This window comes from Lissotriton vulgaris, chromosome 4_1 (assembly GCF_964263255.1).
Source record: "Lissotriton vulgaris chromosome 4_1, aLisVul1.2, whole genome shotgun sequence".
Taxonomy (NCBI): domain Eukaryota; kingdom Metazoa; phylum Chordata; class Amphibia; order Caudata; family Salamandridae; genus Lissotriton; species Lissotriton vulgaris.
The window spans coordinates 674,264,857-674,292,103 of record NC_141691.1 but is presented as its reverse complement, the minus strand read 5'-3'; the positions used below and the strand labels follow the sequence as shown (position 1 = coordinate 674,292,103).

General features: G+C 45.9%; 1 protein-coding gene across 2 annotated transcripts in view; it reads left to right on the top strand.

Annotated features, from left to right (window-relative positions):
• The first annotated feature begins 3,588 nt into the window (after positions 1–3,588).
• The window catches only part of LOC147722426 (serpin B6-like), a 393,526-nt gene continuing 369,867 nt past the window's right edge, over positions 3,589–27,247 (top strand). Inside the window, exon 1 of one of the 2 annotated variants that reach the window (XM_086964945.1) lies at positions 3,589–3,713. The gene's annotated coding sequence lies outside the window, so the exon portion shown is untranslated. Of the gene's footprint in view, positions 3,714–24,246; positions 24,335–27,247 lie in introns of those variants that run through there. The other variant, XM_086964944.1, reaches the window with a different exon arrangement.

The following is a 27,247-nucleotide window of genomic DNA, read 5'->3' as shown; positions in this document are numbered from 1 at the left end:
AATTGCTGTAAAGCAGTGGACGTCGCACTTGTGAGTTGGCGAAATGGCTGACGTATCTAGATCAAGCCAAACGTATCAAAGTGTTAATTAAAGGCAAATTCTCACCAGTGCAGAACATAGCGATATGTCCGAAAAGAGACCGCATATGCAGGGGTCCATACCTTTCAGTAAACCAGGTCAAGTCTGGATGTATGTGGCGGTCATCAATTGGCTGTTACATCTAAAACAAGCCAAATGTTGCAGTCTGAGGTGGACGAGAAAGAATGCACTCGAAAGTCGCCAAAAAAACAAAGTCGGCTGGGTGCCTTCGCTGTTATCTAAAAATTAAAGTATGGATAGCGTTTTAACTTTCTAGCGCTATTGCAATCGTGTACACACGCATTTAATTACAAGTACACAAATGTTGCAGGATATTAATTAAGGAAATGTATCTGAACTACACACCGTGGTAACATGTTAGTTATTGGCCGCTATGGTGATAATCCATACCTTTTTAGAGGTCCACGTGCAGTCTAAGGTGGACGAGAAAGGATGCACTCGAAAGTCGCCAAAAAACAAAGTCGGCTGGGTGCCTTCGCTGTTATCTAAAAATTAAAGTATGGATAGCGTTTTAACTTTCTAGCGCTATTGCAATCGTGTACACACGCATTTAATTACAAAGTACACGAGAGGGTAGAACACTTACTCGGTACGCTGAGATCGAGGCAGCAGAGCTTCTTGCTGCTTTGTGAAACTGTAAACTCCGCCAGTCGCTACGCGGAGTTTAGGGGCGGAGCCTATGGCATTACTTCGCCGATAGAAATAGAAGACAGATTGGCGTGTGTGCACCGAGTGGGGGATAAACGCAATACACCGTCTCCAATACGCATATAGATACATTTTCCTAATTTAATATCCTGCAACATTTGGCTTGTTTTAGATGTAACAGCCAATTGATGACCGCCACATACATCCAGACTTGACCTGGTTTACTGAAAGGTATGGACCCCTGCATATGTGGTCTCTTTTCGGACATATCGCTATGTTCTGCACTGGTGAGAATTTGCCTTTAATTAACACTTTGATACGTTTGGCTTGGTCTAGATTCGTCAGCCATTTCGCCAACTCACAAGTGCGACGTCCACTGCTTTACAGCAATTACCCCCATTGATATAAGGTGGTTAACTGCAACTTAGGTAATATTTTCACACCCTCTTAGACTTGGCAGGCCGCAACACAAGTGTCCCAATTATTAATAATCTATAGTATCTGTTTTTGATTCAGAGTTGCCCAGCTGTTTTTACTATATCGACACGCTGTTAATTTGTCCAGCTGACGTTTATCCTGATGACGCGTGGTTACTCTGAATCAAGGTAATCACTCATAATCTATTGCCCATTATGGTAGTGTACCGGTTTCCCTAACTAGGTACTTCTGTGATCCACCTATTTAAAGTGAATCTTGTTGGCTAATGTCTCCCTCTTTTTAACAAGCAGTGCATTCTGATAAATTTTAATGCGCTAATTGGGTTTTGAGTCTATCTATCCCTTACTCAACCCTTGGTCCCTTCAGTCTTGAGGTCCCTATGACCCAGACTCCATGGTATCAGTTTATCTTTCATTAAGCCACCCTTAGGGTGTACAGGACAGTGACTGTGTTAGTTCTTAACCTTAACCGATTTTAATATTGGTTCTCATTTTTTAGACAGGACGGCCCCCTTTTCATTCCTCCCCCTCTTGTAACGGTCCTGATGAAGACCCCGGCAAAGGACTGAATTAAGCCTATACAAAGGGGTCGAAACGTCGACGCCTCCTCACTTTTGGACGTCCGGCACATCCCTGTTCTACATTAAATCACCCTTGTAACCGCTGAACGTCCTGACTTGAAGTGCTTTTTGCAAGTTTGGCCTTAATTGAAATGGGCATGTTTGGTTTTTGGAATAATTCCTAATTCCTTTTGGACTTATGTATTGATTATCTATAAATCTGTGTATTACTCTTAACCTTTTCACAACCTTTGAGCACCCCCTTCCCTTTCTCCCTCCCATATTGGGGCCTTTTCATTTTTCCGATTCTTCATTTTCCTGGTAAAGTTTGTAATGATGTTCCATGAAATTCTCATGTTGTGTTGTTGAATAAATGACAACAGTCTTTTGCTCTTGAACCATTATCTTATTTTCTTTTGATAATTTTAATTGGTATTGTTCATATTCTTCTTCCACGGGGACCCCCCTTACATTTACTACATAACGCCCAGGTCCCCGCGACTGCATGGGTTCCACCCCCCTCTGTAATGTCAAGGTGTTTCAGAAGCAGTGGCAGCTTGTTTACCTGCGAAGAGCCGGTCGCAAGGGGCTGTGGGTCGTGCTGAGGTGGAGCCATCGACGCTGAAACATAGAGGTCGTGCGGCACGACGCAGTGGAGCCAGCAGGTCACAGGCTACCAGATGTCACTCGCTTCCTGACAAGTCTTTAGGTCAGTTGAGGGCAGTATCCGCTCTCCGCATGGGTCGTGCTAAGAGGAGAGTACAGGGAGAGGTGGTTCTTTCTCCAGAAGCCTTACTACAACAAGTTCCCTGTCAAGCAGGGGGAAGGGGGGTTGTTATTACATTGTGGTGAAGGAAAATTTGGTTTTGCCGGCACCTCTGTCAGTTTTTAGGGGAGAGCATGTCAGTGGCAAGGTGCTCACAAACATTGCTAATTTTGAAGGAATGCCTTCCATTAATATTGCGCCTCCTGTGTCTTTTGAGGGATGCTCTGCTGTTTTGGTGGAATATTCCAGTGACAGTGGTGATGACAGTGACGGGGTGCAAATTTTGGCAACTGGAAAGCAAAATAGCCGGAACTATATTTTTGCTCAGGTGCAAGGTTCTGCAGGGGAAGGAGCCGTTCCTGAGGTGTTTTTGGCTACGGTGCCTAGGGGCCCGCCTGGGGAGTATGTCAACTCATATTTACAAGACAATGCGAACAATTTTGCTGATGATTTAACAGACGCAGCTTTTGAAGAGGTTCAGGATTTGGATGGAGTTGACTCCCTGTTTCATAATATATACCCTACGTCACGCTCTGAACCTCCTAGATATTCTTCAGGATTGGAAGCTATTTTTCCGGAGTCTCGTTCTCCTCCTTGTTTCTCACAGATATCTTTTGACTCTGCATTAGGGCCAAGCCGAGGGCAATGGGTCTGGGTGGATCATGCCACTCCTTCATCTTCGACAACGGGCTGTGTCACGCAGGTTCAAGATGGTGGTAAGTTGGTAGCGGCGTCTGGCACGAGCGGCTGGAAGTCATCATCTTTCAAGGCCCGCAGAAGGCGGCGGGCGTTTCCAAGTACAAGAAGGCGAAGCAGGGTGTTGGTAAGTGGCTGTTGTTTCACAGAGCGGATCAAAGGCGGATTTTGCTGTGACCAATTGAGATTGTTATGTTGACGGGGTGGGTGATTGGGAAATGCCGAGTGGGAGTAATACTGATTTCGTCATACCTGATGAAAATGCTGGTCAAGGTTTGGTGGATGAAAATATACAGGGAGGTTTTCTCTTTGATGGTGGGATTTTTGATTCAAGAGCTATGGGTCAAGAACAAGTGTTGTCAAAAAAGGGGTCGGGGTCAACTATTGTTGCTAATATATTTCAGAGGTCACGAGCGGACAAGACAGCGGAGCAGGAACGGCTTCGGGGGCAACAACAGCAAGAAGATCCAAAGGAGTTCCAGAAGCGGGCTACTCAATTGACATCAGGTAGGCCACACTGGTGGTCTTCGTGGCCGCAACCTTTGACAGTCAAACCCAGTGTACGTTCAGTGGGGTTGGGCGATGACTCAGTGAAGGTAGCTTCGGGTTTTGGGGAGGGGGAGACGGTTGGTAAATCTACAGAACAGGCTCAGGTGCTGTGGGATCAAATAAGGTGACAAACACTGATAAACAGGTTAGCACTGATAAGCAGGTTTTGGATGGGTCTGAATCCTCATCTGGGCAAGTTTCAGGTGCTGTTCACCCCATACATAAAAAATTACCTTACATGGGTTAGTCCATGCCCTTGGGAACGCATTTGGCTGAGAAAACTAAGAAGAGGCTTTGGGACCACGAATTTGTTGACGTATTCAAGCTCCTTCATAGGGATATTCAGGCAAAGGAGGGGTCCAAGGAAGAAGAGTGGGAGCTTTCGAGACGTCCTAGGGTTCTAAAAAATATCAAAAATTGGACGGCAGCATTTTTAATCTATGCAAGCGTCTATTGTGAAAAACATCAGGACAGGGCTGTCGCAATGTTTAAGTATATCAATATCATACACAAGGCACACTTACAGTCCGGGGGGTTCGCATAGCTCAACTATGACGAGGAGTTTAGGGCTAGAGTAAGTCTTTTCCATGATAAGCCTTGGGGGGATGTGGATCAGGAACTTTGGCTTCAGTGGATGTCCTTGACTCAAACGCCCGCGACAACGCATACTGCAAGCGGGCTCCCAATTACTTATCGGCCCTTTCTGCCTCGCCCCGCCCTAATTGGGGCGGGTGTTGTGGGTAGAGGACAACTACCAGTTACGGGTTCCTGTTGGAACTTTAATCGAGGTTCCTGCATCAGGCAATTTTGCAGGTTTAAGCATGAACGTTCACAGTGCGGTGGGAAACATGCCATCATCCAGTGTTTTGCCAACCAGAGGTTTGGGGATCCAGGAAAATCACCAAGAGGTAGGGGAGCTTTTCCTCAGTTTATCTCAAAGGACACATACCCTAATTAAGTTATCGGTCATGACACAGTGGTTGGAAGGGTATCCTTGATGCGGAATCCGCTTCAAAACTCTTTTGGGGTTTGAAGGAGGGTTTTAAGATAGGTTACCAGGTCCCCGTTATAATAGATGGTCTGACAATTTAAAATCGGCTAAGGAGTTGCCTCAAGTGGTGCAGAAGAAATTGGATTTGGAGATACAGGAGGGCAGGATAGCAGGCCCATTTAAGCACTGTCCTTTGAAGAATTTGATGATATCTCTGTTGGGCTTGGTTCCCAAAAAATTGGCAGGTGAACTTAGACTAATCCATCATTTATCGTGGCTGGAGGGCCAGTCTATTAATGACTTCATTTCCCCGTCAGATTCCAATGTGTCTTATACATCTGTTGATAATGCATTGAGGATGGTACGCATAGCTGATAGTGGTGCGGAACTCGCTAAATGAGATATCCAGTCAGCGTTTCGTTTACTGCCCATTCACCCATCGGACTTTGAGCTGTTGGGTATGTTTTTCAATTATGCTTTTTACATAGACAGAGTCTTACCAATGGGTTGTTCAGTGTCATGTGCACTTTTCGAAATGTTCAGTACTTTTCTTCAGTGGTGTTTTTCAGAAAAAAGAGGTCACAAACAGGTATGTCAGTATTTAGATGATTTCTTGTTTATTGGCAAAGCCCACTCACATCAGTGCCACAGATGCCTGAACATTTTTCCAGGAATTGGCTGAGGAGTACGGCGTTCCTTTGGCTCCGGAGAAAACTGAGGGTCCGGGTACCAAACGTACACTCTTAGGTATTGAAATTGACACAGAACTTATGATGGCAAGGTTGCCAGCGACTAAGGTGAGGGAGATTAGGTCCTTTTTATTGGAGATCATTGACAAGGAAAAAATTCAGCTCAGGCAGGTTCAACGTCTTTTCGGCTATTTGAATTTCACTTGCCGTGTGGTGCGTGCTGGCAGGACCTTCTGTAGACGTTTGGGGATGGCGAAGTCAGGGGCATTTCTTCCTCATCACAGGATTAGGCTCAGCAAGCAGATTAAGGAGGATTCACTAATTTGGCTGCAATTTTTGAGGGATTTTGATGGAGTCTCTATATTTTGTGGAGGATGATACCATCTAGCATTTTCAAATTTTTTCAGATGCCTCTGGAGCACATGGCTTCAGCATTTTTTGGGAGGATCGTTGGTATGCGGAAAAATGGCCTCCACATTAGCTAAAACAGGACCGAAGCATAGACTTTCTTGAATTGTTCCCTCTCATTGTGGCTGTTTTCGTCTGGGGGGAGGAGTTTAAGGACAGGAATGTTCTTTTTCATACTGACAATATGGCTGTTGTGGAGCTAATTAACAAGCAAAAGGCAAAAGGTGTGCGTGTATTACACCTGTTGCGTGTTTTTATGCTGCAGAGTCTCAGATTAAGCATTGTGTTTCGAGCTAGACACATTCCAGGTATTAATAACTCAATTGTGGATGCTCTGTCTCGATTCAATTGGCAGAAATTTCACAGTGGATGGCTGCAAAACTTCGATCCCCAAAGACATCTGGGCGCTGGGGGAATGAGAATCGTTGATCTGGTGGAAAACTTTATAGCCCCTTCTACTAGACGCAGTTATCGTCAGGCCTGGTTGGAGTTTTTAAGTTATTTTAAGTTACACTAAATGGTTTTTTCTACTGAGGGTAGCAGAGAGGTTATGTTATGGTTGGTTTTGCATTTGGTTAATTTGGGGTTATCTCATACAACAATATCAGGAAAATTGGCCGGCATTTCTTTTTATAGTCAGTTGTGGTGGGGACAGGAGTTTATGGGGGATGTTTTATTAAGGCGTATGTTGAAGGGTTCAGAATTGCGTGAGCCAATCACTTTTCACATTTTGCAACAAATTCTAAAGCAGTTAACAGTGTGTTGTTATGATTTGTGGGAGGTTTCACGTTTTAGGCTTTGTATGATTTTGCTGTTTTTTGGCGCTTTTAGAGTTTCCGAGTTGTTAGGTTTGCGGGATCAGAAAGGCATGCAGGTAGAAGATATTCAAGTGCAAGGTGGGTCTGTTAGGATTCTTTTGAGGAGGTCAAAAACTGATCAGCTGGGTAAAGGCACTTGATTCTTTTTAAAGGGTCGCAGAGTGCAGGATTGTTGTCCAGTAAACGAATGGGAGTCATATTTTGTTTCCTTAGGCCGGCAACGTGGGGCACAAGAATGGGAGCAAAATGACTAGTGGACAACTGTTGGCAGCTTTACGTAAAACGTTGGCATTGTTGGGTAAAAACCCCGCACTTTTTGGGATAGGGGCAGCGACTGAAGCGTACAGATTGGGTTAGCGTTTGGATGACATTAAAAAGATTGGGAGATGGAAATCTGATTGCTGCACACGTTATGTAAGGAAATGAGTTGCTATTTACTATGTGGACTAATTTAGGTTTTTTCCCACATATTTCGCTTTAAAAGTTCAGTATCAAAGAGGCGGACATGGATAATGGGCCATTCGTTTGTAAAATGGTCAGCCAGCTTTGCTCAGCAGCAGATTTATGGCCGAGCTCTTGGTTTGCCTAGCAAGGGACATGAAGTTGTATGGCAGGGGAAAGGGGGGATGAAGTGGGATGATTTATTTCCTATGCTTTCTGAGCTGTCTAGAGGTTTCCCTGATTTATTAATAATTCATTTGGGGGAGAATGATCTGGTGGCATTATCTGGTTTATCCCTTTTGAATAAAATGAAATTGGACTTGGCGGTGCTCAAGAATAACTGGGTAGGTACAACTCTGGTTTGGACTGAATTTATTTACAGGCACCATTGGAGGGGAGCTCGCAACCACACAGCGATGGAAAGAGCTCGCAGGAAACTCAATCGGGAAATGAAAATATTTTGTTCTGCAATGGGTATAAAGTTTTTGGCTCATGATATCATCACGGGTCCGGAATATCATCTTTTCAGGGAAGATGGGGTGCACTTGTCACAAATGGGCCAGGCATACTATTTAATGGAGTTGAGAGATCTATTGGCGGATTTTTGGTGGGAGAATCTGTGGTGTTCCTTTAATATTCACTAACGTTTGTGGCAGCAAACAATTGCTTGTTTAAGGGGGTGAGGACCAGGAAAACTCTCTGGTTTTCCTGGGTGGCGTTTTTTCTTGGGGGTTGGATGGTCTGGAGCAGGCTTATCCTTCCCTCTGGGGTGGGGGAGGGGGGTTGGAAAGGTTGATTGGGATTGTGCATTTCATGGGGTATTTATTTTTTTTTTAATTTGTTTTTATTGTTGCATCCACATATCAATAAACACAGTCATTTACTTTCGTCGGTTGTAGCGTCAACATTCTGCTGCAGCCAACCATTAGCGTAACTTTTTCATTTTTATTATGCAACTCTTAACTTTAAAGGTCATCGATTGGATAATTGGCACAGGTTAGATAAATATTGGAGCGTTCAAATCAAGCTAGTACAGCGGGTAAAGCCTTTAATACCACAGTTTGCAGGTCTATTATGCCAACCATGAGAGCCCGGAAAACCTTGGGGCTACCCTGTCTTATCTCTTCTCCACCTTCCGTTCCTCCCCTATTCTGTATCCTCTTTATCCCCTGAGCTATCCATGTCTTCCTCCTCTGGCAGCGGCTCACACAGATCCCCCTATAAGTGTTCCAAGATGTCCATATTTTGTTCCATTTACGTGGGTTGTCTCTTTGTTGGTATACCGCCCTTTCCACCATCATAAGCATGTCCATGTTCCGACACCGCTGCGCCAGGGTCGGCGTCTCGGATGATCCCCATTTTTGCGCTATATCTCGCTTTGCTAACATCATTCCAATGACCACCCATTGCCTTCCATGTGGTGTTAAGTTGTTTGGGCCCCATACATTCAACAGACAAACTCGGGGGTCAGGTGTGATTGGGATTTGTAAAGTCTGGGCCACCATGCGTGTTACTCGCCGCCAGTATACCACCATGCTGTGGCAGGACCATAGGGTGTGGAACAATGTGCCCTCCTCTCCACAGTGTCTCAGGCAATATGGGTGATCTGCTCTTTGGATTTTGTGCAGAGTGGTGCGTGTATAGTATACTCGGTGTAATATTTTAAATTGCCCTAACCTAAATCTCGCCGAGATGCCAGCTACTTTAGGTGATGCCAGCGCCGCGTTCCAGTTTGTCTCATCTAGTTCCCCTATTTCCTCCTCCCACTTCTCCTTCAATTTCTGCAACGGGTCGGGTAGGTTGTTTATGAGTTTACGGTAAGTGAGGGAAGTAGCACTTGCTTCCATGTAGTCTGTAAGTAGTCGGTCCTCCAACGGGGACGATTCTGGGACATTAGTGCCTGGTTCTATCGCTGACATTAATGCGTGACGAATCTGTATGTAGCGGTATGTTTTAGTAATGCCCAATTGGTACTTTTCCCTCAGGGTCTCAAACGAAACCACCCCATCCTTCGTCCACATATCACCCACTGTGGAGATCCCGATGTTGTCCCACTGATCGAAGCCTTTACTGTGTCTCAGATTTCCCAGAATTCTGGAGTCCCATAAGGTTGTGAGTCGTGTAACCACTCCCTCCCATTTTAGTCGTGTTTGGGCTTTATGCCATAGCGTCACAGTGTGTTTAGTTGGGCCGCTAAGTTTTGCCGTCAGACCTTTATTGTAGAGTGGGGCCAGAAGCGTGTTTGTTCCTAGCTGACGTCTGTCCGCCAAATACGCCGGGTCGTCTTGTGGCCTGTGTATCCACTGGTTGATCACCTTAAGGTGGGCTGCCGAGTAATATAGTTCCAAATTTGGGAGCGCTATCCCCCCACTATACCAGTCTCGAATCAGTTTCACGTGTGCGACCCTAGCCGGTCTATATCCCCATAGTAGGCTGGACAGTTGAGTCGATATCTGTCGAAAGAACGACGATGGGACCAACGCTGGTGTATTTTCCAGGACATATAGGAAACGGGGCAACGCCATCATCTTGAAAAGTGCGGCTCTGCCCAACAACGCCAACCGCAGGAGTTTTCCAGTGGCGCACGTCTGATTTCAACCTTTCGAGCAGCGGCCTGAGATTTAGTCCTGAAAGGTTGCATGCTCTCGTGTGATTTGGATCCCTAGATATCTACAGGAGGCGGTCTCCAACAGTAACAGGCAGTCCGCACTTAGGTTCGGCGGCGTGCCGTGTAGCATGTAGAGAACCGATTTCGTCCAATTTATTTTGTACCCCGAGGCTGTTCCATGCCTCTCACAGAAGGCCAGCAATACCGGAATACCTGTCGTTAAGTCCGTTAGGTAAATCAACATGTCATCGGCATATAATGACACCCTGTTTTCCCAGTCGCCTCCCCACCGTATGCCCTTCAGTAACTGGGTGGTCCTAATGATGGTGGCTAATGGTTCCAGCACCAGGGCGAACAGTAGCGGTGAGAGTGGGCACCCTTGTCTCGTGCCCCTCGCTAATAGCATTTCTCTCGAGATGTGGCCGTTTCCGTCACTCGTGCTACAGGGTGTTTGTACAAAAGTCTAATCCATGTTATGAATTTCGGGCCGAAACCCTTATGTTCCAGAACCGCAAAGAGGTAGCGCCATTCTACCAGGTCAAACGCCATTTTGGCGTCAAGCGACAGGATTGCTGCTGGTTCTGACAGCAATGGGGCCCGTGCCATCACCCCATGTAGTCGTCTGAGATTCATCGCCGTCCTCCTGTGCGGCATGAATCCGGATTGATCAGGATGTATTAGGTGCACCAGATGAGGTAACAGTCTGTTGGCTAGAAGTTTCGTCAAGATCTTACTCTCGGCATTAAGTAGGGATATTGGGCGGTATGACCCGCAGTCCTCAGGTGGCTTGCCGGGTTTCGGTATTGTTATGATAGTCGCTGCGCGTTGGTCGGGCGGTAGTTGTCCCTGTTCCAGACTGTCCTTAAACATATTTAGTAGGGGGGTCGCAAGCATCTCCGACATGGTTTTGTACCATTCAATCGGTATCCCATTGGGACCTAGCGCTTTTCCTGAGTGCAGTGCAGCGATGGCTATCTGTATCTCTTCAGCGGTCAGGTCTGTTTCCAACTCGTCTCTATTGTCCTGTGACAGGGTGCGAGTGGGTACTCCCGTGAGAGACGCCTCCGCCATCTCCCGAGTGACGTCGAATTCAGGGGAGTATACTGTTTGAAAATGGTCAGCCAGGAGATCAACTATCAATGAGGGGCGGGTCTGTAATACCCCTGCAGGATCTTTCAAGTGTAGGATAGCCCTCTGTCCTTCGCGTTTTTTCTCTAACCAGGCAAGAAGCCTACCAGCTTTGTCACCTATGTCGTAAATTCTGTGTGCTGTCGTCGCTATATTGTCCACTACCCTGTGGTCGGTATGACGCTGCTGACAAAGTCGGAGCGTGTGTAGCGTGTCCCTCGTTGGGCCAGTCTCATGATCTCTGTTGGCCTTGGCGAGTTTGTCTTCTAGGTCTAGGAGCTCTTGTTTTTGTGTGCGTTTGTACCTCGTGATAGTGGAGATAGCCTGTCCCCGGAGAACCGTTTTGTATGCTTCCCATAGGATAGTGGGGGACGTAACGGACCCTACGTTTTCCGCGAGGTATGTCCTCGTCCCTCTCTTAAGCGCTTTTGCTACTAGTGGTACTTTAAGGTACCCCGGGTAGATCGGGTAGATGCGTGTTCGGGTCCGTTCAGGGTTGGAGAGACTCAGTGTCAAGGGAGAGTGATCCGAAACACCCCTCGGTTTGATTTGTACGTCGTCTATAGTGAGGTTGCCGTGTCCCAGTGTTAGGAAATAGTCGATCCGTGATAGACTATCATGGACCGCTGAGTGATACGTGTATTGCTGGTTGTCTGGGTGGAATCGCCGCCAGAGGTCCACCAGGCCCTGTGCTTCCATAAAATCATATAGCCGGGAGGGCACGGAGACTGAGTTCTCACCGGGAATCTGTCATGTGTGTTGCGTGCAACTGCGTTGAAGTCACCTCCTAAGATGAGATCCCCCTCTGGAAGGTCTAGCAGGAATTTCCCCAACTCTGGTAGTGCGACTGTGTGCAGTGCCGGCGGAATATATACCAAGACCACGTTGAGCGGTCTCCCTTCCCACTGCCCATGTGCCGCCGCAAAGCGTCCCTGTGTGTCTATTTTCGTGGATTGGATTATGAATCTCGAAGCGCGGTGCATCAGAATCCCTGTACCACGAGACCCCCTAGTGAACTCTGAGTGTACGATCATACGGTAGCCTTTCCTATCTAGTACTTTGGTTGCTGTGCCTGTTAAGTGTGTTTCTTGTAGTAGGACCAGGGCTGGGTTCAGTCTTTTTATACTCTGTAACACTAAACCTCTTTTAACTTTATCCCCTAGGCCCCTCACATTCCACGTCATGAGGCACAATGGTGTCACCTGCCCCGTTCTGGATACCTCCCTCCCTGCGTCAGCCCGTGTGGTGTGTGCCATAACTTCTGTGGTGGCCGATACTGATGTGCTGTAGTGATTGTGTGCGAGTGCATTGCCATAGTTTCGCCTTACGATTAGCGTGTGCCATATAATTCCAATCTTGACCAGTGAAACAGTTTGAAAAATACAAAACCTCCCACCCCCCAACACTCCCTCTTCCTGCCCCCCTGCTAAACGGACCTAGAACTGCCCGCCCCCCCAACTCAGCAGAGTGCCTGATCCCAACCCAAAACACAGTACTTGCTCGCTGGGGTGAAGGACTCTCCGGAGTCGGCGGCCCCCCTCCGTCACCACGGAGGACCTCTGCCCAGTGTCCATGGCAGCACTCCCGGTCAGTGCTACAATTGGCCTATATAGGCAACATCGGGAAGTCATTGATCTTCATTGTCTTCCGTTTCAGGTATGTCGTTCAGAGGCGAGTGTAAGTCTGCTTCTCCCCCGGATGACTGGGAACCCGTTCGGGGTCCGTTATTGCGATGTTTGTTCGGCCTGTTGGAACGGTGAGGTAGGCCCGCCGGTCTCCAACCCTCCAGCCAGTCCTGAGCTGCCTCCGGAGTGTCGAAAAACCATGTTTTATTGTCCGCCACTATCCTCAGTCTGGCTGGAAAAAGCATTGAGTAGGGAATCTCCCTCGCCCTAAGTTCCTTTTTCACTTCAAAAAAGGTTCTTCTCCTACGTGCGACTTCCGCCGTATAGTCAGGGAAGAATGCCAGTGTGGAGTTCTGTATTCTAAAGGGGGGTGAAGTCCTTGCTGCCTGTAGGATTGCATCCCTGTCTCTGAAATTGAAGAGCCGAGCAATGATCGGCCTCGGGTTAGCACCTGTTTTCGGGCGTCCCCCGGGAACTCGGTGCGCCCTTTCCACTGTAAAAAAAATCGGAGAGACCCTTGGGCTGAAGGCTTTGTTTGATCAGGTCTTCAACATACAGGTCCATTGCTCTTGTGTCTTCCGATTCCGGAACCCCTATGATACGGATGTTGTTCCGTCTCGAGCGCCCTTCCTGGTCATCCAGCTTGTCCCGCAGCTCCTTGTTTTCTTTTGTAATCCGCTCCATACTTATTTGCAGTTCTGAAACATCTTTCACCAACGATTTGGTCACTACTTCCATTGCATTCACTTTTTCTGTCATTTTATGGAAGTCTGCACGTATGAGTGTTATTTCGGCTGAGATCGATCCCACTGTTGCCTATACCTGGGTGAGGGCCCGCATCACATCGTCCACGGTCGCTTTCTTGCCCCCCGCTGTGTCCGTGGTTTTGCCCGCCTGCTGTTTCGCATCTGGTGGGGAGGAGGTAGACTTGTCATAGGCGTATCTTTCAAGACGGGCTTGTGCTTCCCCGCTTTTTGGCCCTTTACCGGCCATCCTGGCGGTCCCTTCTGCCGCGGTCCGCAGAGGCCGTTCGTTATGGAGAAAGTTCCCAAATGGTGTTGCGTCTGTTAAGGATGAACCCCTGCGGAGGCCTTCCGCTCACTTTGACCCCCGGAATTGCGTGGGCCGATTGATCTCGAGGTCCACTGACCGATGGGATTTGCTCCCCTCCTTGCCACCAAGTCAGTCGCGGACGCGACCCTCGCTTTTTGCCAAGCTCAGTTTGCCGCCCAATCACTGTCTATAGAGCCTAGTCATTGCGCCTGATGTTCCGCAATGTCCCTACATCCTGGTTGTCCCGGTGCGTGGTGTTGCATGAGGGGTATGGGGCCCCGAGAGGATGAATCTGTGCACTGGAGCCAGCGCCTATATCGTGGTGGTTAGGTCCGGATAGGCGCCTGCGTGCCACCGCCTCCAGTCGCGCCACTGTACAATGGATAACCAGGGCTTTGCACTCTCTCTCACCGGGCAGCCAGTGGCTTGTAGGATGACTTCTTCTGCCCTCCGCCGGAACCGCCGGCTCTCGGGGAGGCCGGCGCGGTCCTTACGCTGTTTCGCACCCCGGGCTCACCCGTGCTCCGCGTCCAAGAAGGCGGCTTCGGCCCGGAGGTTGCAGGGATTATTGCTTTTGTACGTTTGCTGGGAGCGTTCTTGACAACCGCGGAATTGCCGACAAGTATGTCTGGTCATCGGATCCCCAGCCCCTCAAGTTCGGTGATGGCGCTGTTCCACTGCTCCTTCCTGCGTCACAAGCTCGTCCACGAGCGGGCGCTTCCGGTGTTATCTCGCCCTGATTGTAGCACTTCCTGTCGGCTCGCCGCTTCAGTCTGCGGCCCGGCTGTAGGCCTTCTCAGCTGCCCGCGTGGGCTTCACTCGGAACTGCACTTCCCGATGTCGGATTTTTGTTCCGCTTGTCTCCGTTTGTGCCGCCCGGTCCTGGGCGTCGGTACCTTCCCGTAGGAGATTATTGTGTGACGGATCAGTGGTCGGATCGTCGAGGAGGCCGCTTCAACCGCGGAGCTCGCCTTCTATGCTGCCGCCATCTTCGGCTGCTAGCCACGCCCCCTTCATGGGGTATTTTTGATGAGAAGTCTTGTGGGGGATATTTGGTTGAATAGCAAAAAGTTTCAAGAGTAATGACAATGGGGTATTTGTTCCAATAATGTTTATTGTAGCAAGTTTATAATTTATGTTGCCTGGCCTAATAAAGTGACCTTTTATGCTAAGTGCAAATATTTGGTGTGGTTGTTCTTATTGCGCGAAAACAGGTAGTAAATCTGCCTATGAATCTCAGTACGTTTTGCAGCAGAATATCTTATATAGTGTACAATATTCACAGAAACTTGCATATTCACAGTGCTTTCAGTCCCGGGCTGTGACAGTGTAGCACTATAATTACAGATCACTATTCTAGCAAGCACAAACCAGGATTCAGTTGTGCAACTGTCTGGTTACACACAGATATCTGAGCTGTCATTAAGGTCCCATCTCAAGCACAGATCAGATAAAGACCTGCGGCTATCCTGGAAGCTGCCTGCAGCAACCCGGGCTGGGACGCTGACGGGAGGAGCTGAAGCCCTTTTAGCCCAATGGGTGTGGCACCCCTGTGCACAGTACTGCAGGATAAAAGGTCGGGAATTGCTAAGGGTTTCAGGTGATGATGAGGCCACTTGAAGTGCAAACAGAAAGGAGTGAACGCACCAGAACGTGTAGGTAAACCGTCCGGCCACGATTTTCATTTTTTGCAAATAAAGGTCGTCTTAGAACCTTAAAGTTTATTGAACGTTCGCTTTAGTTGTTTTAAAATAATTGGGGAAAATATTTTCTTAAATGAGCGTATGTATTTTATTCGCGTCTTCCACTTTTTGCCCACTTCCTTGTTTAACAGCCTGGAATCTCTAACTCCGAAAAAGGAGAATTAAAAAAGAAAATAGAATATGTACTAGTTCAAGATGGCCACGACATTTGCTTGTACTTCCCATCGCTGCCATTGGCAATGAACATGCTAAGTCTCAGGACCGCCAGTCTAAAGCTTCTTCTAAGTACAAGAAGTAGCAGACTAATATACAGACTCATATGAAAATTAGGTAAATTATTCCTAACATAGGAGGGCAGTGTTACGAGCAACTTTACCCGTTGGGCTTTATGCTTCCGTGCAGGGGCAGGGCTTGTCTGGGCATTTTTCAAGCTCTTTTGTGCTTGTGTCTGCAGGGCAGCAGAGTCAAAAATTTGCTAGCATTCGCGCCAAGAATTTTCAATTCTATTAAGGACAACAGAGGCTTCGGACTATGCTTCTCTTTCTTTTATTTGCTACTCACAGCAGCCAATGAAAACGTTTTGTATGCAAATAAAACTACATTTCCCATGATGCTTGTCCATACATCATATCCTGTATAGCCCTATACGAGCCACTGTATCCTGTTTCTCCTCCTCTTTCTTTGCTCGAACTTTACAGTCAATCACATTAATAATTTTAGTCCAAAACAGGGAATGAGAGTCCCAATAATCATCCTCCAATGTGGGAGAGCCATATTCAAACTGGACCGTTTACGTCTTCTACATCAGAATTACACCTGCTCCGTCCTCTTTTCCCGAATCTTTAAAGGAATGAGACAGGGACAACCCGTAACTTCTGCTTATGTAGAATATCAATACAAGCGGGTGGGTAATTATTACCAATATTGTAATAAAACCGGGTGGGATAATCCTCGCCTCCGTTGTCCTTAATAGAATTGAAAATTATTGGCGCGAATGCTAGGAAATTTTTGATTCTATTACAGGACCAGAGGCTTCAGATTATGCTAGTTTAATGCTTATCCAACATAACTACAGGCATATCACCCACCGGTTCATAATAAATTGTTTAAATATAGACTGAGAAATCAATCAGTAAAATTTTTAAACGTCTTGAACAATGGAAATCATCGAACAACATTGAGAAGTATGGTCCCTCGAAAAAGACTGTGTCTCAAACATTTGGATATGAATACCGTATCCTGGCAAAATTGCACACTTTTACTAGGGAACTGTGTTCCATAATAGAACCGGCTTACCTAGTAAACCACCCCATTTATAATATATCCACTAGGAGCCTGAATAAAGTTAGTTTAGCTCACTAGTAGGATATTTTTAATTTTTCACTCCACTTCATTTTCCCCTTTCTCTCACATTACACGACACATAGTCTTCATAAAAAAGTGCTCCTACGCAACTGCGATAGTTGTAGCACGCCTCAACCCGCAGCGGGTTGGGAAGCCCCAATGATGAAGCATGTCACTGTGAGGAAACTCCGGTGAGTGAGGGGACTATAAAGAAAAAGTTTTCTTTCCCTGTTTCTGAAACAGACCTAAAGGTGTCATGTCTCAGTAGTTAGTCAGGTTCTCTGGATCTGAATTTTTCAGATCTTTTTTTGAATAAAAATTGCCATCAACCACCGGCTATAATAACTTCGGACACATATGTAAAAGGTGTCTGTCACGTAACCAACCGTTATATCAACAGCTATATGAAAAACCTCAGGTATTAACACCGAGGATCACCCTTGTAAGCTTTAAGGTATGGAAAAAACACATATAATTGCAGTATTTCGAAAAACTTCTTGTGAACAGGCCCTGACCATATATAGTCCTGCCATTACTTATAGTGCAAATTTGCTAGAAAAGCTACTGTACCTGTAAATCAAGGGCTTGTCATGCCGTAGGGACACCGCGATGCGGAAAGGCCTCGTAACACAGCCTGACAATAATTGGTTTCTTGTTGACATATCATTATTTGGCAACTTTTCAAATAAGGAAAGCGAGAGAACCTCCAGCGAGAGGATTATTCTGTTCTTGGGTGTTACACAACCAAAGTACCTGAAAGAACCCCATCGCACGTTCAGCAATCTGAGAGTGAGTCGCAAAACGGCCAAAAGGGCCACTGTGCAGTGAACACTTCTGAAATCCAAGTACATTACCTGATAAAACATTCACAAAGTAGGAAAGATCAGTTCTCCCAGAGCTGAAGCGTGGTGTACGTACCAACACATGTAACCTTCTGATGCCGAAACGAAATGTGCGTGAGTGGAAGAACCCAGGGACGCTAAATGGGTGCCAGCAGTGTGTCCGAAAAAACCTGACAATTTGTCGTTGATGCCCGAAAAACAAAAGAAAAAAAAACTTAAATCGTAACCGAAAAACAATGTTTGGAATATACCACCTGGGACAACTGTATTTACGGCAGTGACATGTTTCTAACCCTGATCCTGTGCTACCTAAAGGCACCCGACGAACCTGCGAGCTGTAGCACCTTGGTATATTGTAAAGGACAGCTGCCCCAATTTACATGAGGGCTTCAGTATTAGAACCTGGAATAGTTGTAAAAGGGGTCACGGAGGACTCTGCGAATGACGCCACCATCTAAAGGAGTACTGGTAATACAAAATGGAGACTTCCTGAGAACTGCAAAGATCACTTTTACTTAACGAGCGTGAAAATTGCGTCCTCATTCCCAAAATAGGAAGGAATGGGGGGAACCCCATTCAGTCCCACCGACTGACGTGAGACAAGTCCTGCATCCTTTTCCCAAAGGGTCTGACCTCCAGCTGGAACGTCTGTAACTGACGTATCAGTCCTGCCACTAAAAGGGTCTGTGGAACAATAACCCGGAAAAAGGCTTGCAACTACGGAATGCCTTACTGGTGAAGCTGCCACCCATCGCCATTTGGAGATACCAGAAATACCAAACCGCCCCTGTCCTTTTTGCCCTAGGAGGTATTCTGCAACGCCCGAAATCTGAGAATTCCAGCAGAATGCCAAAAGTTCATGATCAACACTAGGAAGATGACCTTGTAGTCCTATACTTGTTGACAGCTCTCACAGCCGAAATAATATGAGTAGTATGTATCCAAAGGCCTGGGAGGGAAAGGACCCGAATGACTGCAAGGCAGGAAAAACTGTTCGATTGCTGATGCTAAGCGCACCACTACTTTGGCAACCGCCCGCAATGGAACCCTCTGCAAGGGTAACACGGAAATGGCTCTTTGGAGCCTGAAAGCTATAGCTGAACTTTATAGGAATGAGAAAACCCTGGAAGAACGTATCCAAGAGACACAAGTATACCGAATTATAACCGGAGTAGGCCAGTACATTTGCAAATCTGAGGACAAGTGGAAGCCGAATAGGGAATGTGGCATCGGGAAAGGCGTAAGGCTAAAGCCTATGACTGTGGTAAGATAAACCTATATATATATATATATATATATATATATATATATATATATATATGTATATATATATATATATATATATATATATATAAATATATATATATATATAAATATATATATATATATATATATATATATATATATATATATATATATATATATATATATATATATATACTGCTATGCAAGAGTGGAGGATGCCTTGTTCCCTAGGAGAGAAATCACCTATTTAGAAACTTGGTGAGCACTAGAGAGCTGAAGGACCAGGAAGAAAAAATATATCATCAACCATCAGGTCATTGGAACGGCCGCGAATGAAGGGAAGGGAAAAAAGGCGACAACTAGAATACCCTCCTTGTTAGAAACTGAGGAATATGATGGGAAGGAACTGATGAAACTAGTAGGAATCCCTAAACAGTCCGTAAAGGAGCGGCATCGTGAAAGACCCTCCTAATTCCAGAGGGTGTGACCACAAGCAAAGTATGTCTACATATTATAGAAGTGACCAATAACGAAGCGGTCCCAGAGGGGATCCGTCTCAAGGGGCCAGCGGAGTCAAAATTTCAAGGTTGTCCATCCATATGGAAGGAATTGCGACTCTCGGAACCGCTGGCGCAGACGGCGTCATACCGACGCCTATCACTGTTTGTGGCAGACTTATGACTAGGATTGTGTCTCAGCATCCTGTCCCTTTTTTGTGACAACTTGAAAAGAAGGAGACTGGTGTCGACGTCGGGCAATTCTCCAACCATAACCCGAAAAAAACGGCTGCAGCGCCTCTAACTGTAAACTAGTGTGCTCTTGACTAAGCCCCGTCGTACGCGCGCGGGTGCCCCGATATCCGTCGTGTTGGTGAGTTAGGGAAAAAACAATCATGGCCAAGGATTTGTGCCTTTAAGAACGATGATAGGCGTTAATCAAGCCTTGCTACCCTGAGGTAGGGACTGTCATATCTGGGGTCCTGTTGACCACTCAAGGACGTGGAGAACTTGAGTGTCAATAAATTTATCTTAGGAGGCAGTGCGCTCCTTTCGAATAGGTGGCATCCTCCTTATATATCCCCACCATACATCGTCAAGGGATATCCTTTTTTAATATCGTAGTGCAAAGCACAGTGTAATGGAGAAGTAAAGGGGGAGCCAACCCTGTGCACACGAAAATTGTAAATTAATAATGTATCGGCTCCTCAGCAAAGCTGTAGTCAATCACTCCAGCCCAAAGGGCATCAGAGTTATAGTGAAATACCAGGAGCGTGTGCGCACTCCAAGGGCCAGCCTATTATTACCGCCGGTAAGGCGTACCAGGAAAAAAAACTGCTCCATGTGGAGCTCAAGGCACCATGAATCTCTAAACAAACAGGGGACGCCTGCGACGTGCGTATACCAAAAGAACGCCTAAATGTAGCCCAATTGAGCTACGTACACCGGAGCGTTAAGACTCCATAACCGCACTCAGCTACTAGGGAAAGCTTGTGGCGGGAATCGCGAGACGCCGCAGTTAAGAGAACAAACCTATGGGAGTGACAGGAATAATATTAAAGCAGGGAACCATATTCACTGAAATACCATTATTTGGACACCTAACTCCTTTGAGTAAAAATCTGGACCTTAATCACTGTCCCACAGTGACTCTACTAATGCTGTAAACAACAGCGTGGTATCTCCGCTCTTGAAGGAGCGCTTTGATTCTGTGTGTGGCTGTGTCAAGTCTTCCTCGTGAAACTCAATCGCAGGCCCAAACTGATATGCAACAGGCAATTAACATCGCAACATCACTGCTCCCGTGGGAACAACCTTATTCTGGGCCCAGGCGTGCTAAACTAAGAGCGCTATGGCGCGCACACAAGCCAGTGCAGTATTAATATTAACCACATGCATCAGAAAACATCAAGCCTGAATTGTAATATGTACTCAAATGTAAATATACAGTTAAACTGAAATATAATTTTGTAACCTGACAAAACACAACGAGGAGAGCTAGGATTCAAACCCAGAACCTTTGGAGTAGGAGTCGAAGACATTGCCCCTAGGCCACATGACTCGTCAGAATTCATTCAGCTCATAAATGTGAGGGGGGAAAACTGTGAATGTAAACTGTCGAGGGCCGCGCGGTACTCTGAGGTCATCGGGAAGGAATTTAAGCCTGATCGGGCCACCCACATTCAAGAAATTTGTCGCTCCCGACAGGGAGCGCATTCTCATTACTTAACTGCTCCCAGCAGGAGCCATTCACTGCCGGAGGCTCGATAATTACAGCGCGAGATAAGAGCTAACCTCCGAGAACTCGGCAACTCCGTGCAAAGCACGCGGGGCACACAGCCCGATAATGCGAACAAATATGTAAGTAAACAAAAAAGGAACAGTAAAACCCAGCGCGACATGTGCGCGCTCACTAACTGCAATAATGACTACAAGCCGACTAAGCAGGCAATATCGATCGTAAACATACTGTAACTTTTAAGCAAAAATAAACGTGCAGGCACTGCCTGCAAAAGTGACTACAAGCCAACTAAACAGTCAATATTAGACAGTAATCATAGTGTAACTTTCAAGCACTTAACGGCTGGTGACATTTGAAAGTGGTTGGGCGTAACATTATTGTTGTACTGCACTACGGCGAGCGAGTATAGCGAGCGAGGTCGAACAACCTACGGGGGGTTTGAGGGCTTCCCCACCAAGAACATTTTGAAAAAAGAGTGGACAAACTGCATTTTTAAGCAAATTTAAGGAAGCAGGAAGGTTAATAAAGCAATTAGTGCTGGCTGGGCCTATTAAACAGATCGGGCACTGCACCTCCCCTCAATTCACACAGCTTTGCTCTTGTACCTTCACCCAGCTCCACAGAGACCCATGTTCACTACAGGTGTACATACACCTCTCTACTGGGGATTGCCTAGTAGACAGACAAATACACAACTAGCAAGCAGACACATCTCAGTCTTAAAACTGTAAAGCAGACACCCAAACGGATCTTATAATAGGAATTATAATGCAGACAAATAGTCAGACACTCAGCCTCCACCCCCGTTCCATCTCGGATGTTCAAGGTTTTATCTCTGAAACACCACACTGCATTCTAAAAGCCGGGAGGTAGTTAGGGGTATGAGGCATTAAAATATGATTAAATAAATATAACCATTACTTTTCCATTAACATATTGCACGTTTTATAAAATGGTGCACTGTTAAACATCAATACAGGTACAACCCCTTAAATCTGCCTATTTCCTGCCCATTCTCTGCTACAGGGTTACACCAAATCACTCCACAAACACTGGCGAATATGAGACATTATGCAATGTGATTGTATCAGGATCACACCTTGCATCAATGGGGACTGAGATGGTGTTGATGTACAAAGAGGAGAAAAGGGAAAGCAAAGCACTGTGTCCCTTACTCCTGTATGCTGCGCGAGCCTCCGTGCTTCTGCTGTGACACAAGCACTGCAATTTTGGAGCAGCTGCAATGCCCACAAATGACTGCTTCTATCTTTTCTCTGTATATTCCCCCCTTCCCTTCGAGCAGAGCCATGGGCTCAGGGGTTTAGATCCTTTTACCTTATGCACTTTTAGAAGACAGATTATGCTGTCGTGTTTTTTGGGGCATCGCTCAAGGAGCCCTATTAGCATGGTTTGTGCGCACAGGTCTCTGTGGTGGGGGAGAGACGTCCACGTGACACAAAGCACCACAGTGACCACACTGCTACCATGAGGAGAGGTCTCAGCACCGCTGCCCCATTAACACATTCCGGGCTGGATGGAGATGGCAGGTTCTCCTGCCAGAGGAAGGCGAGAGTGCTAACCGATGCTGCATGTCTCACACATTAATAAACTGAAAGCAGCAAGTCATTTCGAGTCCACATGTTCTTCTTTCTAAGGCCTAAAGCTCGTGATGCCGGGAAAGCTGGTGCAGAGATAGTGGGAGAATCATTCATTTGAGCTCCAGTAGACAGCCACACATTTTCCAGCCATCTTGTAGTAAGTGCCAAAATATATTTCATGCAGTTTATGTTGTCCCTTCTGTCGAAAAAGTCTATTCACTTCTGACTTTTCTACAGTACCAACTAGCAATAACCCCGGTCTTTGCATTATTAATCATGAATTAACTTTTCCAAAAGTGCTGTAAACTGAGATTATATAAACTTGGTAGTCTGACTGACTACCCCTAGAAGCGATGCAGAGACAATATTTTAGATATTTGTGGCTGAAATCTGTTTGCTGAGCACATCTGTCTGGCGGGAACAAACAGAGAGTATATCATGTATCTGCGATGCTTAGGTTGTAATTAGACACTGCAGTTCATTTGGGAAATGACAAAGTGCGACGTGAGCATGATCATTAAATTAGGATAAAAAATGGGTTTCAATACCTGTTGATTGCACCCAGATCTAATTCCGAAGTGGCTCCTCTTGCAACACGGTACATTATGTATACTGGAGTGATCCTGCGTGTTTACCCATCACTTCCAATGGCAGCCTCGATCTGTCCATCTGTGATACATTTCTGCTTGATTAGGTTGTTATGATATACTATCATAATGATATTACAGCTGTAAATTACTGCATTACCATTCAAGTCATTAGCATGTGATGTCGTGCGTGAGGAACGTGGAGGTAGATTTGCGACAGAGAGCGGCTCTCAATAATAAAAAAGCAAATGGAAAAGTATGAATTTAAATGAAATAGGAACGGGTAATAAAAAAAAATAAACTCACCGTCCGGAGAGACTCTGTTCCGACTCCCGCCTTCCTCGTTTTCAAGTCCTGCAGCACGCGTTTTTGATTGGTGCGGCCGGCTGCCCCAGGCTACGTCATTTTCTCTCTGTATGCTGCTGCAGAAGCATACAGAGAGGAAAGAGAGAGTGAGTGGGTGGTGTTACGCGAGAGCAGGGGGGAGTGGCTTGGGGGAGTGGCTTTCCCACTGTAGTTAATACTGTCTGTTTGGGCGGCCTCAGGCTGCCCAAACAATCAGTATTAACAACAGTGGGCAAGCCACTCCCCCCTGCCCTCGAGTTACACACCGCCCACTCTGACTCTAAACCAGGAAGTTCTGCTTTCTCGCCGTGCGAGAAGGCAGAAACAAATCACAAATTGTAGTTATATGACGGCAATAACTACCATTTGTTTCTGTCTTCTCGCACGGGGAGAAAGCAGGGGAGGCGGCGCCCAAACGCCCCCATGGAGGAACCGCCACTGATAATCACTAGTATATGCAGTAGACCATCCATTCATATCCCTTCCCTATGTATATAGAGATAATTATAATCACCAGTCTCTTCTTTGTGTGCAATTTTTTTCTGTGTGTATCTTTTATGTAACACATGTAATCCTAAATCCTTATGTTTTGCAACTGGTTCTTATGTAAAGCGCTCTGACACCTTCGGGTAAAGTTCGCGCTATATAAAATCGCATTAAATAAATATAAAAAAAAATTAAAAAGGAGAAACAGGATATAGTGGCTCTTATAGGGCTATACAGGATATGATGTATGAACAAGCATCATGGGAAATGTAGTTTTATTTGCATACAAAACGTTTTCATTGGCTGCTGTGAGTAGCAAATAAAAGAAAGAGAAGCATAATCCGAAGCCTCTGGTCCTGTAATCGAATCCCACTGTGACGGTCCACGCCCAGGGAGACTCCAAGAAGAATACACGCCCGTCCCGAAGCAGGTGAGGAGTGATACATTCTTCCTGACCGCACGGGCCGTTAAGTCTTACACTAAGAGTTCAGGGTAGGCCTTGAACACGATCTTTATATTCGGAGTTCACACCCTCGCTCTACAACCCCCCTTATACACGTTATCTGCAAATAATTGCCCGTTTTGAACTGCGACCCTCAAAACGTATCTAGAAAACCAACGCATTTGCAGTTCAAAATTGACTGAGTGATGCGTGTAAGTCCCGAACCCCCTACACAACGCAGAAGAGTCCAAATGTGTGGTTATTTCACAAGTGAATACACAGCTTTAGTGCACATACTAGAGCTTCATTATTGCCGCTCGCGCAGAGAGGCTGTCCGCACGGGTTGATTTGCGGGAAGCCGTCCAAAGGTGCCCTATCCTCTGGAGGAATTTCTCGTCGCCGGTAAGCGCTGCAGGGCGTGGCACCCGACCCTGTGACCCTTTTTTTCCTTCCCGAACGTTAACCGCTTGATATGTGCCACAAATTAAATGTTGCACGGTCTGGCCTCGTCCATTCTTTTGACACTTAAAACTAATGCCTATTTATCAACTAAATCAAAAGCGCTGGGTGCAGAGTTCTATCAGTCTGAAGCTGGGGTTGTCCATTACCGAGGTAGGTTGCCTACTTTTGATTTCTTCTTATGCCCCAGTCTATTGTCCAACCCTTTGCCACTGATGCTCGGATATCATGAGGTGATTTTCTATCTCAACATTCCCTCTTAGCCGTTTACATACTTTGCAGTGCATGGTAGGTACACGGCGCAATGTAGTAATGCAGAGATCTGCCAGTTTTAAGGAACTCTGCATATATTTATGAATATGTATTTAATTATTTCTGTAAACGGACGAACTCCAATTTTAATTAATGTATTAAACGAGTTTCTTGAAGCAGAGGGATGTTGGAATGAAAAGTTCAGAATTCCGACCCGTAGCAGGTTGAAGAGGGGAGTAACTCGGGGTGCCTTGCACGGACACGGCGCTTTGTGTAAGAGTGGGTGAAGCAGAGAAACTCGAAACCGCAGTCTACAATGTCTCAACAAGATTGCCTTATCGTACGGTGATTTTACATGGCAACCGTTTCTGATACTGAGGTAGTGTGTGATGCAAACAGCGTTTCTCAAATGCAGACAGCTCAGATCGTCGTGTTTATGATGAGTGACCACCCCCGAACTTTACAGTTTTCTTGTCGTGTGCGTGAGTAGCTTAGGTCCAGGATGTCTTTGTTGCATCTTGGTACTTACCCGGAGTCTCTGATTTGGTATCGGATAAACCGAACAAGAAGCCCCAGAATGCTAAGTAGAAACCTAGAATGGAAGAGTCAATAGTTCGTCTAAAGGGAAGGAGATGGGCGTGCCCGCCCACCCACATGCCGCCTCCGGTCTGTCATCGTCGGGGAGGCCGTGTGCTCGAGCGTTCGAGGGCCACAGCAGCCGCGTGTGGGTTCGATTCAATGAAACTTTATTTCGGTTTTGATTTTACAAACCATAAAAGTACACAGCAAATACAACAGGATAAAACTCATTATGGAAAAAGCCATCCTTAAGATAGTCAATACTTAGTTTACAGCAATTTATAACAGTGCATTCTTTGTTAATCTATATAGCAGCATACAGTTTTTAAGAGCACTTTAAGAAACAGTTTAAAAGAAGTTCATTATAGGTCCAAGGATTTTCTGTATTTGACGACTGATTTTAAAAAGTCGAATACAAAAAGGATACAATCACTATATAATCATTGTAAATACATTATGGCTGGTCTAATCTGATAAAAATTAATTTTTTAAAAAGAGGGACCAGAAAGCGTTTACGGGGGAATTCATAAAATTTGCATAAAAACATAAAATGCAGCATATCCTGCGGAGACTTTCCGTCGCAGCCGCATGGAGCTGCTTCTTTACTAAAAACTGAACTTTGTGGCCTTACAAGCAAATGAGGAAATTGGTTTCAACCGAAATCTAGTTAATATATTTTCATGTGAGGACAAGGAACCCAATAAATATGGCTCAGTATGTGGTGGTGTTTTTAACATAAACCACTCGGTTTCTGCACCTCTTTGGCTTCCCTCATCAGTTTTCTTTCTAGGAGGAAAGCCATTTTTATTGGCTCCAGATCTCCCTTATTGATGCGTTCAGGGGTATCAAACAACTCATCCCACCCTAAGCTTAAAAAGCCTTTCCTAATATAATTCAGCCGCGGTACTGCAGATGAGTTTGTCTATAGACAGGCAGTCTTTTAAAATCATGAGTCAGCGGAATATCAGGATTTAACTGTTTTTAGCCAGCAGGTCTGTGGACGCAAAGAAAAAATATCACTGACATACTGGATCCCCAGTTCCTCGTGAGCAGCTAGGTTTGATATGCCACGTGGGAGACACCGTAAACGTTTCAGGAAGGCATTCTCCACGATTTGTAGTCCTTCTCCTGAGATATACCTCCAAATTTCGCTTCCATATGTTGCAGTAGCCACTGATTTAGCCTTATATAGTTGCAACATTGGCCAGTAGGCTTTTTTCCCAATTTGGATGCAAAATTAAAGATTGCTGAATTCACCCTAGCAACGTCCCCTTTCTTTTCAAGACATGAGGGCCCCAATTCAGCTTATCATCAAAGAGGACTTCAAGATACGAGAATGTGCTAGTAAGGGGAATTTTTGCGTCTCCCACGTTAAACTGAAAAAAAAATTTGGATTGCTGACCTACCTTCATAATATATGATTTAGAATTATTTATTGTTAAATCCCTTTCTGTCATAAAAGCCTCAAAGGCAGTTAAAAGTGCTTGTAGACCTCTTTCAGTCCTAGATATGAGGACCGCATTTGGTAGTAACGGGATGCCCCAGGGTCCTACTCTGGGACAATCGGCCTCCACCTCCCGTAAAACGCTATCTAAGTCGTTAATATAAAAT